Source organism: Oryzias latipes, chromosome 2, assembly GCF_002234675.1.
Source record: "Oryzias latipes chromosome 2, ASM223467v1".
In the NCBI taxonomy this organism is placed as follows: domain Eukaryota; kingdom Metazoa; phylum Chordata; class Actinopteri; order Beloniformes; family Adrianichthyidae; genus Oryzias; species Oryzias latipes.
In genome coordinates, this window is record NC_019860.2 from 11725534 (window position 1) to 11740496 (window position 14963).

Consider the following 14963-nt stretch of genomic DNA (forward strand, 5'->3'; position numbering starts at 1 on the left):
TATTTTTTAAAGTAAAAAAATAGGGTAAAATAAGGTAAAAAGTGAACCTCAGGTAAAAGGTAAAAAGTGAACCTTTTTACGACACACTGTCCTTAGCTGACAAGGAATGCTGTTTGAACTAAAAACCCTCCCAAATGGTTCAATATTACGAAATCCCCTAATGAACTTTTCAGTTTGTTTCTCTGTTTGGAAATTGTAACCTCCTACTTGGATTCTTAATAAAAGGAGCATTCCTTTGAGAAAGAGAAGGGTGCTGGAAGAACTCTGTCACACTTTTGTCCCTTGTGCACAATAAACTCACTTGCTGTTGTGGTTTATGGTTTCTTATTGTGTTTTTCTTTATTGTCTAGATGCATTTATCTGACGTAAATGTTTTTACTTTTCCCCTAGTATGCTAATGATAGTAATATACATTTTCCACAATTGGACAGCGTCATTCTTTATTATTTTATCCTCAGTAGAGTGGTGATCAGCTCTAGTTTTATTTAAAACTTGATCATATTTCGTATTGACATTTTCAGAACAGAAAGAAAGTCTTGGTATAAGGGCATCACAGTAATCGCCATTGGAGTAGAATTTCCCCAGAATTTCTGCAGAATGTGACGCCTGCTGGTGGCGTCACTTCTGACTGGAATTTTACGCCCATAGTGCAATCGCATGCAAATCGTATAATTTAACTTGAATTTATTTCAATGATCAGAATACGCTTTGATGGAAGAAACTGTGCAGAAAAATATATTTTAAAACTGATGTCAACATATAATGAAAACAAAACTGAAGAATATTTTAGAAAAGCGGACCTTCACACACAGACACAGAGAGACATAAAGAAAGGCAGAGAAAGTGGACAACTAGATTGGAAATAGAGCCAGTTACTGAAAAGATATGTCTTATAAAGGGGCGACGCCAAGGGGTAGACAGGGATTGCTATAACAACTGCAAGATTTGACAAAGCAACCCCTTAGCAACCCTAAACATGTAAAGCCTAAATCTAATGCTTTATATTTTTTTTTAAAATGTTCACTGTACAACATTTTTTTTACATGATCACCTTCCGTCTAATATTTAATGTATTTCATGTTTATCTAGTTTATTTTGTGTTAAAATGTGAAATAAAACCTCACTGAAATGAGTTGGTGAGGTACATAGTAGTGCTGTCTCAACAGAGAGGGTTTTTGTGAGCTCACGTTTGTTTCTCATTTGCTACTAATGAAGTTTATTTTATAAGAGCCAGTATTTTATGTTTTGCATTGACTGACTGCAAAAGTGGCAGATTTAATCTAATTAAAAATGAGTCAGCTTTTATTCAAAACATGAAGTACTAAAAATTAATGGATGATCATATATAACTTAAATGAGGATAATGAGGACTTTTTAGTTTAAAGTCACAGAGATTTTTGTTCAGTAGGAGAGAGAGAATAGACTTCATTTATCATGTAGGTGTGTGGGTGTGTGCGTGCATGTGAGAGCATCCTCTACGAAACTGCACTGTTTATAATAGTGTACATAAAATTTCTCCACTTCTAAAATGACCTGTATCTGCCTCTGAAAGAGTCATTGCCCCACAACCTTTATGTTCGTCACTGCTCTAAACATCCTCCATGTCTTGCATGCATTGGACTGTGATACACACAGACAGCCCTCCATGTAGCATTCAGGCTAAAAACATTTGGTGGTAGCTCATCCCACTTGGGCGTTGATCTCGATAACCTTATTTTGGACAAGCTTTGAACTTTGGTAAGGGAAAAGTATCATAAATTGCCAGAAAAAGAATTGTGTTTTGGCCATCAAAAATGCAGTTTTTTATGCTCAAGCAGCAAATTTGCTGAGCAGCAAAGGAAAGGCAGTTGACGCCGATACACACATAGACTCTTTACAGCCCCTTTTAAATAAATCATTGTTAGTTTATCTACCACACTGTGCTGTTCATAGAGCTACAAGCATCCTTGTCTGCAGAACATCTTGGAAATTAAATTCCATTCTCTAATTTAATTTAATTCTTTCATTTGGAAATCCTGCGTCCTGCCTTTTGTGTCCACACCGAATCCTGACCTACGGTGGCCGAGAGGTGCAAGACACGTGGGCGGGGTCACAGAAACAGCGCTACATGAATGGACCTTTTCCTTATGAAAAAAAAATCTCAATGTGAGGAAAGATTGTCACTCATTTTTCTTCTCTAAAATGCAAAAGCGGATAATTTCCTGCTTCCACCGGTCCCTCTTTAAGGACAAACAGCTGGGTTCAGATCCAGATCCAGTTCTGAGTCTCTGATGGATCCTGAGAGAAAAACATTTGTTTTATTGGAAGTTTCTTTTAAGATGATGTCTGATGACTTCTTTTGAATCTGGATCATCTCAGATTATAAATCCATCACAAATGCTGTGGTTTTCACAACAGCAATAATTCCACTCAAAGAGATGAGACTCCATGAGAAAGATTTATTCTGAGCTCACAATTGAATTAGAGTTCCAGTGATCTGGATTAAATCTGTTTCTAATGTTTGCTTCCCTTATCTGCATCTAGATAAGAAACTCATCTTTAGAAACTGATTGAAGCAGAAAACAAAAACAAAGGGTTTACCTTGACCTGAAAAACACTTACTGTTTTCCTACTGAACTGCGGTCTTTGAAGTTTTGAGTAAAACTCCTTGACCTGTTACTTCTGAAAGACACACAAATGGGGTCAGAGCCAGGTCCAGATTGGTTCCTGTGAAGAATGAAGGTTGGTGATGTTAGTGCTGAGCTCTGACATGGAGAAAAGTCATGGACAGTTAGAGATGTTCATCTCACCTCTGCGCTTTGCTCCTGCTCTCATTTTCATCTAACAGAGTGCTTTTAGAGGGAGGGGCTCCCTCCTCTCTGTCCTCACACTGATCCATGCTGTTGGATTCACTGGATCCACATCAGCTCACACACACATTCTACCCTTTATCTGTAGAGGAAACACACATCATTACATCTGTTCCTCCTTCACTTACAAATCAGCTGCTCTTCCTTCATTGATTGACTTTTCTATCGTGTTTCTTCTTAGGTTTCTGAGGCTTCTCTAAACATTCAGAAACAATCAAGTTAGTAAAGACAAAGTTCAAGAAACAGCAAGTCTCCACTCACCATGTGAACGCAGCTGCAGCATAGATTAGTGACTCTGCTTCTTTCTCTTCTGCTTTGCTTTAAGACCAAAAAACTTCCTCATATGTCGTCAGTTTCTTCTGCTTTCTTCAGAATTTTTCCTTTAGTCAGGCTTATGGATTGGACCAGTCAGCTTCAGTCTTTGTCTTGAATATTTCTTCAGGATTTGATCACATGACGTCTGTCTGTATTGTACGAAAAGAAAATAGTCTCATCCGATTTGTTTGTGTGTAACTCTTGATTTCTAACTCATACAAGATGTTTTGTGTTTAACTTTGTGCGCTTGCAATTGTGTATTCACATGTACAAAAATGTGACAAAATACAAAAATATAGGAAAAAAATAGGAAATACGATTTACACACGCACAACTTAAACTTATGCCAGCTTGAAACTAACTACGCATGCAAATTTTAAAAAGTATGCATGAAACACCTGATACACACACACACAACCGTAATTACACACAGATGATACACACACACACAACTGTAATTACGCACAGATCAGGCTCTTTTCTATGGGGTAAGATAACTGTCAATAAGAAAGATTTTCATACAGAAAAAGTTGTGCACAAATTAATTCAAACTTTGTGCTCTCTATAAATGCATGAATACAACTTTTAGTTTTACATTTGACATTTCTTTTTTTGGAATACAACTCTTGCTTGTATTGAATACGAATTTTTCCTTTTTAACTCCCTGTCAAAAATAAGTCACAGGGTCACAGGCAAATACATTTCAGTCAGACAACTCATGCAGTAGTAATAATATTTATTTTTTCACATCTTTTAGTTTTCTTTCACATACTTTGTTGCTTTCACATTCTTTGACATTCACTTCCTTCAAGTTAGCATTCACTTTCCTTTTACTTGCACTTCACTTTGCTTTCACTTTGCATTTCACTTGCTGTAACTTTGCATTTCACTTGCTGTAACTTTGCATTTCACTTTGCATTTCACTTTCCTTTAGTTTGGCATAAAACTCCGTGCAATTCCAAGAGACAAATTTCCATAAACTTTTGGGTAATAACTACCCCTAACGGAGCTCACAGGTGGAAGCCGGGGAGGAGGGTGGGGCAAAGAACGCAGTGCTGCAGTAAAGAAGGATGAACAACTTACACACCTGGACTTAAATAGGATGCTGCACAGGTGAGTTGATTAACTGACTCACCCTAGGGGAGTGGCCTAAGTAAAAGCCTGCCTGAGTTGCCTGCCCGAAATGCTCCCAAGGTCGCTCACATTGTCCCGAAACATCGATCGTTCAAATTTACGCATTGGTATTGAAGTTTATTGATTAAACTAACATAAACATACTGGTAATACTATTCTGAGAGTAAACTCACTCAGATCCTCTTTAAATGTTTTCTAGAATTCTTCTTTATTAGCTGACAGTAATAATTTACTTGTGGAAAGTCCCATCCTTGTTTTTCCAGTTCTGTTTGTGCAATTGTAGCGCAGAGGTGAGCAGGCATCTCATCCTTTCCATTATTGCGCCCAACTTTGCGTTCTAGCTTAGCGACTCTGGCCTATATGACAAATTGGAAATAACACTTTATGTGGGGCGACATCTCCACACTCCCTTTTGTATAGTCATACCATCTTCTTCCAGGCTAATCCCACTTTGTTTGTTTTGTGTCCAGAGTTGAAATAATGATTTTGTCTTGGCTTGTGTCTTGAAAAAACAGACATTATTGTCCTTAGTCAGCTTAATCTGACAGGAAGCACCAGTCATCTGATTTTTCCCAATTTAATGAGTCAGCGGTTTTAATTCTGTAAATAACGACAGTTTATTATGTATAAAATCTTCAATAAATCATCAGCTGTTGTCATTTTCTTCAAAAGTCAGTGAAATGTAACTAATCAATAAGTTGATCCACAGTTTTAGCTTTTGATCTATTCTGAGATCCAATCTTTAAACAGCAGAGTGATTAGAGTTTGTGGAGAAAGAAAATCTTCTCTAAACATTCAGAAAGCGTCAAGTTAGTGAAGACAAAGTTCAAGAAAATAAAGTAAAACAGGTCAAATGTAAAACTAAATATATAGAATATTATGAATTCACATGTTTGCAAAGTTGTGCACAAATGAATAATTTCCCACTTTCTGCCAATATATGCCCCAATAATAAATATTAGAAATTCTAAATATGCATCTTTAAAAGACTTAAAACTCTTCGTTTTTGTTTTCCAGAACTCATGAGAAGTATGGAGTCCTATACTGTTCATAATTAAATAAATAAATATTTAATTAAATAAATAAATATGACCTCATGCACATACACAATCAACCAATAAATCTCTTATAAATATATAAAAAGATCATGAAATTGTGAAAAACCTGCACACCGATTTTAAATTAGACATTGTATTATTCAATATATATATATATATATATATATATATATATATATATATATATATATATTTTTTTTTTTTTTTAACTTGTCCTGTCCAACAGCTAGGCAAACAGATGAGAGCTGAGGGCCTCTTGTGTTGGACATATTTTATTTTAACAAGAGGGGTTATTCATCTTCAGACAAACCAAAGGTATGTCTGAATAAACCCCTTTTGTAATTGAGGCCAAACTTTATTAATTTCAATCATGTTTGAAAATCTTTGGTGTTGGACCGGACGGAAAAGGAAAGAGGGGAAGAAGAGAGAGGGACGTTAGAGAGAGGGGGGGGTAGGAGGGTGATAATAGGAGGGGAAGGGGGGTAAGACCATGAAGCAGCATAGAGCAGACAGGTTTACTGGTTGTTTATCGTTACGGTACGGTTCAAATGTAGTACAAAAAGGGCGGGGCCTGTTCACACACACTCAAATATTATCAACACACCTGCTAGCCGCAAAAATGTCCACATGTCAACATGCACACAAAACAGATAGTGTTCACGAACGCATACCTATGCCTTTAAACCAACTAGTGTGAAATCTTTCATTCATTCAATCATGCAAACTATTAGTGCAAAGGTGAGCTAACACCTGTGCTCAGGTGAGTGTTTATGTTCTTCTAAAATGGATGGTGGAATGTGAAAAGAAGGAGGAGGAGCGCCCAGCCACCCCCACACCCATACCCCCGCCGCAGCAGCAGCGGCAGCCGGAGCCCCCCCAACGCCACACGGGAACAGGCAGGGAACAACCGCCCCCCGGGCGACCAAGACCGCCACCCAGGCCAGGGCCAGCAGGACCGCCGCGAGGCCCCCAGAGCCAGAGAGCAGGGAGGCGCAGAGGGAAAGAGAGCGCCGCCCCAGCCCAGCCAGGAAAGCAGCCCCCCGCCGCGCCGGAAGAGCCCAACGCAGGGCCCCACCGGAGAGGGACGCCCACAGCCCCAGACGAGCACCCCACCACCACCCAGGAGTTCCGGGCATCCCCCCGCCCCGACCCCAGGTACGAGCCAGGACCCCCCAAGGGAGACCCGCTCCGCACTCCAGGCAGCCACCCACCCGGCCCACGGTTGGTCCAGGTAGGAGCAAGGCAGGGGCCCGCCGCCCCCGCCCAGGAGGGGGGAACCCCGGGGAAAAAAGGGCGGCCCACAAGGGATGTTATAAATATGGCCCGACCAGGCTCGGCCATGTTGGAAGTTTGGCGGGGCCCAGCGCCCAGGGGCAAGGACCAGGACCCACCCCCCAGGGACACGAACACCCCCGGCTCAGGTGTAATATGAACCCCCCCACCGTGCGGAGAGAGCACCGCCGGGCCCAGGGAGCCGGCACCCAAGGGACACGGCCGCCATCGCCAAGGGGCCCGCACCCCCCACCAGGGAAGGGGTAGGGGACAGATGGACCCAGGTCCCACCTTCCTTGTAAAATGTGTGTGCGTGTATGGGTGTTTGAGAGGGTGTTTGTGTGCATGTGTGTGTGTTTATGTTTGAATGTATATATTGAAGGGGGAGGGGTGTGTGTACTAAGGGGGGTGCAGTTAAAATTGGCGAGTAGGGCACTAAGGGGACATCTCCTGATTACTCACAGTGATGTCCCCTCACCCTCCACACCAAGGGGCCCTAAATGTCTAAGGTGCGGTTAAAATTGGCGGGTAGGGTGCCAGGAGGACATCTGCTGCTTGCTTGCAGTGATGTCCAAGCACCCCCCCTACCAAGGACCCTACATGTCTAAGGTGCAAATAAAACCGAAAGAGGGGGGGCCCACATCCATACGGCAACCATAGGAGGGGGGCCACTCCCAAGTAGCCCCCCCCCCAAGGCGCATCGCAGGCTAGACCCCCCACCCCCTCACCCTAATATGAGGTTATATAAGGAAGGGGGTAAGTTGGGGACAGCTGGTAGACTGTCCCCCGGTGGTCAAACAGCCGTCCCCCAGCCCACCCCCAGCAAAGGGGCCAGGGCCACCCAGCCCAGGGGCCCACCCCCGGAGGCGCCGACACCCCAGGCCCGGCACCACCCACCCCACACAGAGAGAGAGGAGCCAGAAAGCGTCGCCCCCCCCCGGAGCAAGCCCAGGCCCCCACCCCCAGACGCCGGCCCTAGAAGAGCTCTGGTCAGGCCTCGACGGGACCGAGGAGGCCAACCGGCCGAGGCAACCACCGATTGCCTCAGCGGAGACCCCGACCCGCTAGCCCCCCCCGACCCGTACTAATAATGGGCCCCCCCTCCCCCCCAGAACGCCCCCCCACAGGACAGGGCCGACAAGCCCCCCACCCTACCCCACCCCAGACCCCGCAGCCGAAGCGGGTGACACCCAGAGCGACCGGGGGCCCCGAGAGGGTTGTCCCGTCCCGTCCCAGAGCCAGGGAAGGGCCGATCCCAGCCCCAGGTGCAGATGGGCAGCCCATCCGGCGCCGCTGGGCCCCCCCCACCCGAGCAGGGCCCCCCGCCAACCCCCCCCAGCACAGGCAAAGGGACCACCCCCCCAAGCCAAGCCAGACCACCACCCCACCCCCCACCACGCACCCCCACACCCAAGCCCAGAGGACCACGCAGCGCCCCAGCCCGCCCCACCCAGGCACCGGACCCGACCCCCCGACCAACGGAGCCCCCCACCGCCCCCGCCAGGCACCGGAAGCCCCGACCCCCACCCCAAACCACGGCAGAAGGGCAAGGAGCAGCGACGACCAAGCCCTCCACCCCCTAAGTCATGGAGTCAACCACAGGAGACCAGAGAGACTGAATTCTTTCAAAGTTACTTGAGCTTTGGGCTGACATTTTTTCCAAGCTGATATGATCAAACATCAGATTTCTGTGTTGACTTATGTTTATATTTTTCTTGTTTTTCCAATTTATTAAAATAGTTTTTTTGGCAATACAAAGAGTTATGAAAATGATAGATGCTAATCCTTCTTCTATATCGATGGCACTCATTGTGTTATTCAATATATTTAATCTAGCCACAGGGGTTGCAAGCCAGTAACTTCTGTGCCGGTCCCAAGCCCGGATAAATAGAGAGGGTTGCGTCAGGAAGGGCATCCGGCGTAAAAATTGCCAAAATAACCATGCGAATCATCCACAACACTTTAGACATACCGGATCGGTCGAGGCCCGGGTTAACAACGACCGCCACCGATGCTGTTAACCTAGAGGGTGTCGGTGGAAATTTGACTACTGTTGGTGGAAGAAAGAGGGGAGGCAGAAGGGTCCGTTGCCAGAGAGAGAAGGGAAAAGGCAGGAACATAGGTTTGAGAATAGGGACTCTTAACGTTGGCACAATGACAGGGAAAGGCAGAGAGCTGGCAGACATGATGGAGAGAAGGAAGGTAGATGTACTGTGTGTGCAGGAGACAAGGTGGAAGGGCAGCAAGGCACGTAGTATTGGAAGAGGATACAAACTGTTCTATCATGGTGTTGATAGGAAGAGAAATGGGGTAGGAGTGATTCTGAAGGGGGAGTTTGTAAACAGTGTTCTAGAGGTGAAAAGAGTCTCAGACAGGATGATGAGCCTAAAGTTAGAAATTGAAGGGGTGATGGTGAATGTAGTCAGTGGGTATGCGCCACAGGTTGGCTGTGAGTTAGAAGTGAAGGAGAGATTCTGGAGTGAGTTGGATGAGGTCATAGAGAGTATCCCCAGAGGAGAGAGAGTTGTTATTGGAGCAGACTTTAATGGGCATGTTGGTGAGGGCAACAGAGGTGATGAGGAGGTGATGGGCAGGTTTGGTGTGAAGGAAAGGAATCTGGAAGGACAGATGGTGGTGGACTTTGCAAAGAGGATGGAAATGGCGGTAGTCAACACTTACTTCCAGAAGAGAGAGGAACATAGAGTGACATACAGAAGTGGAGGTAGGAGTACTCAGGTGGACTACATCCTATGTAGACGAGGTCATTTGAGAGAGGTTAATGACTGCAAGGTGGTGGTAGGAGAGAGTGTAGCCAGACAGCACCGCATGGTGGTGTGTAAGATGACTCTGGAGGCCAGGAAGAAGAAGAGAGGGAAAACAGAAAAGAAGACCAAGTGGTGGAAGCTACAGAATGAAGAAACTTGTGAGGAATTTAGGCAGAAGTTGAGACAGGTCCTGGGTGGTCAGGATGAGCTTCCAGAGGACTAGGAAACTACAGCAGAAATTATCAGGGAAACAGGTAGGAAGGTGCTAGGTGTGTCATCTGGAAAGAGGAAAGACGGTAAAGACACTTGGTGGTGGAATGAGGAAGTACAGGAATGCGTCCAGAGGAAGAGGTTGGCTAAAAGGAAGTGGGATGTAGAAAGGACTGAGGCAGGTAGACAGGAGTACAAGGAAGCGCAGCGTAGAGTGAAGAGAGAGGTGGCAAAGGCCAAACAGAAAGCTTACGATGAGCTTTATGACAGGTTAGACACAAAGGAAGGAGAGAAGGACTTGTACAGGCTAGCCAGACAGAGAGACAGAGATGGGAAGGACGTGCAACAGATAAGGGTGATTAAGGACAGAGATGGAAAGGTGCTAACAACCCAAGAGAGTGTACAGAAAAGATGGAAGGAGTATTTTGAGGAGCTGATGAACGAGGAAAATGACAGGGAAAGAAGGGAGGAAGATGTGGTTGTTGTGGAGCAGGAAGTAGCAGAGATTGGAAAGGATGAGGTTAGGAAGGCTCTGAAAAGGATGAAGAGCGGAAAGGCCGTTGGTCCTGATGACCTACCTGTGGAGGTATGGAAGTGCTTAGGAGAGACAGCAGTGGAATTTCTAACGAGGTTGTTCAATAGGATTTTAGAGAGTGAGAAGATGCCTGAGGAATGGAGGAGAAGCGTTCTGGTCCCGATCTTTAAAAACAAGGGTGACATGCAGAACTGCAGCAACTATAGAGGAATAAAGTTGATGAGCCACACAATGAAGCTGTGGGAAAGAGTAGTGGAAGCCAGGCTTAGGAAGAAGGTGGAGATTTGTGAGCAGCAGTATGGTTTCATGCCCCGTAAGAGCACCACTGATGCCATTTTTGCTTTGAGAATGTTGATGGAAAAGTACAGAGAAGGTCAGAAGGAGCTGCATTGTGTGTTCGTAGATTTAGAGAAGGCGTATGACAGGGTGCCGAGGGAGGAGCTGTGGTACTGTATGAGGTCGTCTGGAGTGGCAGAGAAGTATGTCAGAGTAGTTCAGGACATGTATGAGAGAAGTATGACGGTGGTGAGATGTGCTGTAGGTCAGACAGAGGAGTTCAAGGTGGAGGTGGGACTACACCAAGGATCAGCTTTGAGTCCTTTTTTGTTTGCTATGCTGATGGACAGGCTGACAGACGAGGTAAGACAGGAATCTCCCTGGACAATGATGTTTGCGGATGACATTGTAATTTGCAGTGAGAGTAGAGAGCAGGTGGAGGAACAGCTAGAGAGGTGGAGGTTTGCTCTGGAAAGAAGAGGTATGAAGGTCAGTCGTAGTAAGACAGAATACATGTGTCTGAACGAGAGGGATCAAGGTAGAAGCGTTAGGTTACAGGGGGCTGAGGTGAAGAAGGTGCAGGAGTTTAAGTACTTGGGGTCAACAGTTCAGTGTGATGGGGATTGTGGAAAAGAGGTGAAGAGGCGAGTGCAGGCAGGTTGGAGCGGTTGGAGGAAAGTGTCAGGAGTGTTGTGTGACAGAAGAGTGCCAGCAAGACTCAAAGGAAAGGTGTACAAGACAGTGGTGAGACCAGCTCTGCTCTATGGGTTAGAGACGGTAGCAGTGAGACAGAGACAAGAGGCTGAGATGGAGGTAGCAGAGATGAAGATGTTGAGGTTCTCCTTAGGAGTGACCAGGTTAGACAGGATAAGGAACGAGTACATCAGAGGGACGGCTCATGTTGCCTGTGTTAGCGACAAAGTCAGAGAAGCCAGACTGAGATGGTTTGGACATGTTCAGAGGAGGGATAGTGGATATATTGGTAGAAGGATGTTGGAGATGGAGCTGCCTGGCCGGAGGGCAAGAGGACGGCCAAAGAGGAGATACATGGATGTCTTAACAGAGGACATGAAGTTGGCTAACGTTAGGGTAGAAGATGTTCATGATAGAGTGAGGTGGAAAAGGATGATTCGCTGTGGCGACCCCTGATGGGAAAAGCCGAAAGAGAAAGAAGATTATTCAATATATTTCATTTTGCTTTAAAAACCTGTTCATTATTTTAAAACAGCATTTTAAAATATTCATTTTATTCATATAAAATTCATATTATTATAATTTTACGTTTGTTTGTTTTTTGGATTTCAAAATCAATATTTTCCAAAGTAGCTTTGTTTTTATTTCATGTTCCTGTTTTTCACAATGGCTTATTTCATGAAGAGCTTTTTCAGGAAACTGTGTCTGTCTGTCAATCAAACTAGACAAGGCGGAGACACTTTTGTGATTGGCTACTCCTTTACTCAGACATGAGCAGCAGCACCCTGACTACATCGATCGAAGATGCTTCACCAAACGTGACGGCGCAATGCACACTCCTCAACACTAGGGGGAGTATGCACCTCAACACATCCACAGTTTTACACGAAATTAGGAAGTTTTTGTTCTAAATTTGCGGATAAATGTGGCTTTGGGCAAGTGTGCATAATTCGGGTGATTTTGTGGTCGGTTCTGCAATTTTCATCTTCTCATTAACATCTAGTAGTGGTCTAAGTTAGGCTGGTGGCTGTTGGAGTTCCACAAAACTTCTATGAACTGGAGTTCCATGAACGCAACATGCCGCGTGTGGGAGGGGCTACCAGCTGATGCTTTAGCCTGATAGCCACATGGAGCGGTTGCCTGTGCTTATCTCAGTAAAAATGCATGGATGCACAATGTACATGGAATGTTAAAAGATCAGGTTTATTTATTTTGAATAGTTCCACATGATAACAATGTTTCCATGTTTGAGTTCATGAGATCATCCAGGAGAGTCTCTGCTTCAGGTCCTGCAGTCAAACTACGTCTTGAATTACGTGTAAATCAGAGCGCCCAGGCAGCGCGAGAGTGAGTGTGTGAGCGCAAGTTAAGGGTCTGTTACCCTGTTCCCCGGAAAAGTAAAAATAAAAAAAGGTTTCCTCCAAAGTACAGAGCCTGATTCTTGGAGTAAACCCTGGATCAATCCCGGATCTCCGCTGCGTTTTCCGACCACGGTCAGAAACGTCATCGCAGAAAAGGTTCAACATATTCCCGGGAGATAAAATAAAATCAGAGGACCTAATTCTAATCATTGTCTCATTGAAAATAGAAAAATATCATAAGGTTCAGGAGGCCTGAGCAGGCTTGTCCCGCTTTGCGCAGCTGCCTGGTATGACTCTCTGTCGGTCCGCCAGCACACCTCCTGCGAGCCGACATAAGGCATGATCTGAGCTATGAGTGAATGGCGTAAGAATGAGGAGTGTTTCAACGGGGGACTTCAAGATGTGGACGACCGGAGCTCCTCTGTGGTTTGGTCCACACAAACCCTCAAACTAAAAAAACAGAGTTGTCCATGTTTGCATCTGCTGTAGCAGACAGATTGTTTGTCTCTATTTAATCCTCTAATGTCAGCAAAGCTGTGCAGATATCGCTGAAATATGTCATCTCTCTGACTGGCACACCGCTGAGCGGGTATCCAGGAATATGAGTCGATTTCCAGGGATGAGCCAATGAGCGTTTAGATCCCGCCCACTTTCACTGATTGACAGATAGTCTCATTCTGCTGAAAAAGCTCTTCATGAAATAAATCAGTCATTGTGAAAAACAGCAACATGAAATAAAAACAAAGCTACTTTGGAAAATATTGATTTTGAAATACGAGATTCTGAAAAAAGACAGAATTATAATAATATTCCTCATGATTAAAAATGAATATTTTAAAATGCTGTTTTAAAATAATGAACAGGTTTTTAAAGCAAAATCCAATATATTGAATAATATAATGGCTTATTTAAAATCAGTGTGCAGGTTTTTCACAATTTCATGATCTTTTTATATATTTATGAGAGATTTATTGGTTGATTGTGTTTTTGCATGAGGCCATATTTATTTATTTAATTAAATATTTATTTATTTAATTATGAACATTATAGGACGCCATAGAGAAGGCCCTCCCGGCTGCAGACAGATGGGCGGAGTTGAAGTCTTTAAGTAACGTGTTTATTTTTTTGTCACAGTAAAGGTAGGCATTCAATTATACCAAGTGTGGCATCTTACTTAAGCTGATCTGGTTTCCTCAGTCAGTAATGATCTGTTCTGTTTAGAAGATTCTCTCAGTTCTCAGGTGCAGGTTTTTTGGGTAGCCGGTTCTAAGTTCTAGATGGAATTGTTTTCTCATAGACTCTAAATTCTCTTTTCGCTTTATCAATTAAAGTACAATTGTTCTGGATTTTGCTCCTTTTTCCACCGTCAATCATTTATGTACATTTTTGTGTTGATGTTGTCTCTTCTAGTCTTCTAAACCTTTTTTCCATTCACACGCTGTGCTGCTGTGTGAGAAGTTTTGCTACCCTTCCCCTGCTGAGCACAAAAACGTATTTATATCAATTATGAAGAAAAATAAGTAATAGAGAGAGGACAGTTAAAAAAACGGTTCCCATGAAGAATCCGGCTCTTGTCTTTCATGTCAAAGAGCCAAGCAATCGGTTATCGGACCAGCCATATCCACAATCGCTCACTTAGTTACTTAATTTTAATGTTTCGATTTACCTGCGATTGACCGCGAGAACTGCAAAAAACTTCTGAGCAGCGTTTCTACTTTTCAACAACGCGATTGTCTCCATGTTTATTTATAACATTTATAACAATATATTTAGAACTATCTTCTACTCATTGACTTGCTTTGTGTATGTGCTGAGGAAGAGGATGGTGGTGTGTTCGTCCACTGAGCAGAAGCAGGGAATACAGAGGCGGAAAAAAAGCGAATTGCATTCTCTAGTCTAGTGCAAAAATGAGATAAATTAATATGAAATAACAGACATCTCGTCCATGACAGATACATCACACCCTTTCTTGTTCCTGTAGCCATACATAAAAAGGGCTGTTTAAAAAAAATCTTAAAGCAGAAGAGTACATATCCTAAAATCAAAATAATTCATTTTTTCCTGAATTAAAAAAAATGTATATAGTGAGCGTTAATTTCTTAATTTCGGGATACACTCCAGAATCCAGGCGGCAATTTTGCACGTGGAGACTTCTAAAATGTGAAGAAAAAATAATTACGTTGACGAAGAAGAATCACATACAGTGGGTGGAACGCAACGCCTTTAACACCCCCTACGTTGAGCCACGTCTCAGTCTGCACACTGCAGCCAGGGGTAGTTGGAACTCATTGCTCCCTCGCGGCAGCAACCCCCTCCCCTTATAAAGCGAAATTACAGAGGGAAAGAAAAGGAAAAGTACAGAGCATGGTTGTCCTGCTCCACACCCAAAGAGCGGAGCGACGATTCTCTCCGCTCTCTGGGTGTCATGATATACTTTGTGCTGACTGCTCAGGAAATAGCTCTGTGGCATGGACAAGAGAGGGACGCTGCCATGA